This window comes from Gossypium raimondii, chromosome 5, assembly GCF_025698545.1.
Source record: "Gossypium raimondii isolate GPD5lz chromosome 5, ASM2569854v1, whole genome shotgun sequence".
Lineage (NCBI taxonomy): Eukaryota > Viridiplantae > Streptophyta > Magnoliopsida > Malvales > Malvaceae > Gossypium > Gossypium raimondii.
This window is the reverse complement of record NC_068569.1, coordinates 14781992-14785068: the sequence shown is the minus strand read 5'-3', so window position 1 is coordinate 14785068 and position 3077 is coordinate 14781992. Positions and strand designations below refer to the sequence as shown.

The window sequence follows — 3077 nt, the reverse complement described above, 5'->3', positions numbered from 1 at the left end:
CTTCGATGGTTAATTGATTAAAAGGATTGAATTTAAAAAAAAAAAAAAAGAATGTATTCTCGGGACTTCATCCTCAGAATTAGAATTGTAAATATTTATTATAAATATTTACGAAGCTAGTTGTGTAGTTAATCAGGTTTTGATTAAGTGAATTTGTCTAAATTGTGGTTAATTATGAAAAAGGATTAAATTGCAATAGAGATAAAAGTTTAATTATAGATTAAAGAAAAGTTAAAAGGACCAAATAGGCAATTATGCCAATTGTCAAAGTTGAGGCGGCATAAGTATAAAAATCTGAGATTTTTATGTGTTAAAAAAATATTATTATATTATTATATGTATATAACAAAGAAAGGATAGAAAAAGAGAATAGAAACAGAGAAAGAAACAGAATAGGCAAACGAAACAGAGAAGAAGCAGGGGAGAAAGAAAGAAAAAAAAGAAAAAGAGAAATTTGGGGTTTTAAGGTTCAGAGTTAATTTGGTAAGTCAATTTAATCCCTTTTCTCTTAGTTTTGAAGTTTTTGGAATCCTAGAGATAAATACTACTTGATCTATGTTGATATTTTGAAAGTTAGTAGATTATTAGATGATGTTCATGTTGAATAAATTGAAGTGTTAGGGGGTTAAATTGATTGAATTTCAAGTTAGAAGTTAGTAAAGGATTTAATTGTAAAATAAAGTGTAAGTTTTGAAAAGTAGGGATTAAATTGAAAGAATCCCGAAATTAGGGATTTATGGTGAAATTGAAGAGCTAAATTGAGTTTGTAGTAAGAATTAAGAGAGAATATGGAGTTAGAATGGGAAAATAAAATTAATATTGATAAGGGATTAAATTAGAATTTGGGTAAAGTTTAGGTACAAAAGGAAATATTTTAATAAAATTGTGTATTAATGATTTTTAATTGTTTAATTACGTAGCTAATGTCGTGCAAGAGTTATTGTCCGAGAAAGGAAAGGAGAAGGTGAACAATGAGTGACTCGAGAGAAATTTCGGTTAGTATTATCATAATTCAAATCTAATTAATATTAATTATTGTGTTTTAATTAGAATGTATGGTAAATAAATAAAGTAAGAAATTTGGTATGATAATATTTCTTTGAATGGAGTAGATTTCTAGTGAATATAATTATTGAGATTAAGTAACGATATTGAACCGAATGAAATTAGATTGAATTGTGATTATATGTGAGTAATTGAAATGAATATTGAATTAAGAAAGTGAAATTGAAATGTGATTATTGAATAGAAATTGAAATGGTTTGAATTGAATCATTGAATTGAACTGGAATATTGAAATTGGTGATTGATATGGATTTTATTGGAATTGAATTGAGAAAGTGGAGATTGATATGTGAGACTGATACTGAACTGAATTAGGGAATATTGGATATTGTTTTGAGTACTGAGTGAATTATGAAAATACTGAATATTGTTATGTATAATGCATTGAATTATAAAATTACTGAAATAATAAATTACTATAATACTGTGAAAATGATTGAAATAAGGAATTTATAATTGATACTGAACTAAGACGAAAATTGTACTGAAAAGTGAATTAAATACCCTATTAACTAGTCGGGCTAGTCGGATATAGTTGGCATGCCATAGGATATGGAAAAGTACGGGGTATTTGCCGACTATCGATCGAAGTAACGTATGTGCCGACTCATCGTTATCGTTATCATATCACATACAGATTCAAGACTTTGTGTGTTGAATATCATTATCATTATCGATTCGATACTTTGTGTGTCGAATCATCTTTATCATATCGTTATCGTTACCGATTCGGCACTTTGTGTGTCGAACATCTTTATCAATTCTCGATTAATGTTCTTGGTGTGTTTGGTTGGAATCTGTATCCGCCAAAGTCCGAGTCAAGTTAATAGGGTAAATGGATAATTTTGATAATATAAATTTTATTGAATGATCTTGAATATGAATCAAAATGAGATATTAAATTGACATATGGAAATAAAATGTATGAACTAGCGGTTCAAGAAATAGATAATGATATAGTTCATGAAATGGTTTTGATAGTATGAGATGATGTAAAATTATAAGTAAAGAAAAGCAAATTGAAATAGCTATTGTTGAGAAATGAGAAGTGAAAATAAAATGACTTGAAATAGTGAAATAATATGAAATTTTAATACAAGTTATTAAAACTTATTTATGGATTTAATGTACAAATTGAGTGTTAAAAGATCATAAGTGTAAATTGATTATAAATGAACGAATCGAATTGAAAGATAGCTATTATTATCATTGTTATTGTTGAAACAAGTTGATTTAATGTATTAAATGTTTATTGAAAGATTAATGGTATAAATTGTGTTAAGAAATAGTGTATGAGTTAATTTGAATACAATTTTATACAAGATTTGAATTATTGCTTATTGTTATTAATGATCTACTTGATTTAAAGTATGAGATAATTAATGAATAATTGTAGATACAAATTGAATGTATATAAATTATCGATTAATGTTATAAATTTGAATTATGGTAATACCACTGAGTATTCCCATGCTTAGCGTACGGTTGTTTCCGGGCGCAGGTTAGTAGAAAGCCAGTGTCGCTCCAGCATCCAAAGTAATCCCGACTTCAGAGAAACTTTAGTGATGTACCTTTCTTTTGATAACGTGGCATGTACCTAAGTAATATATATACCTAGGTAATGTATATACCTAAGTGATGTATAGGGATTAGTCATTTTGAATGTTGTATCTATGATATTGCTAAAGAAAGATGTGTGAGTATGTGATAATGTTTGGCTTTTAAAATGGTTAAGTATGAAAATCAAGAAAGGGTAGATTTTGCAAAGAAACAGAATTTAGGCAGCAACAGTGACGTAACTTTGAAAAATCACCTAGGATAGTATAAAATGAATTAGAGGGTGAATGATATATGAAATCAAAGTTTGTTGATTCTATTTTTATAGAAAAATAACGGTTTAGCAAAATGAATTTTATATTTTGAGATATGTGTATTTCAGTGAGACAGGGTCAGATCTATTTCTGGAGTCCCCTGTTCCGAGTTTAGAAAATCACTAAAAATGGTAAAAAAAT

General features: G+C 27.6%; 1 long non-coding RNA gene across 1 annotated transcript; it reads left to right on the top strand.

The window, feature by feature from the left end:
• The first annotated feature begins 347 nt into the window (after positions 1 to 347).
• LOC128041077 (uncharacterized) lies at positions 348 to 2776 on the top strand. The gene is made up of 3 exons (XR_008195806.1): positions 348 to 483; positions 921 to 995; positions 2567 to 2776. It is a non-coding gene; the product is annotated as an uncharacterized LOC128041077 (long non-coding RNA).
• Positions 2777 to 3077: the final 301 nt, after the last annotated feature.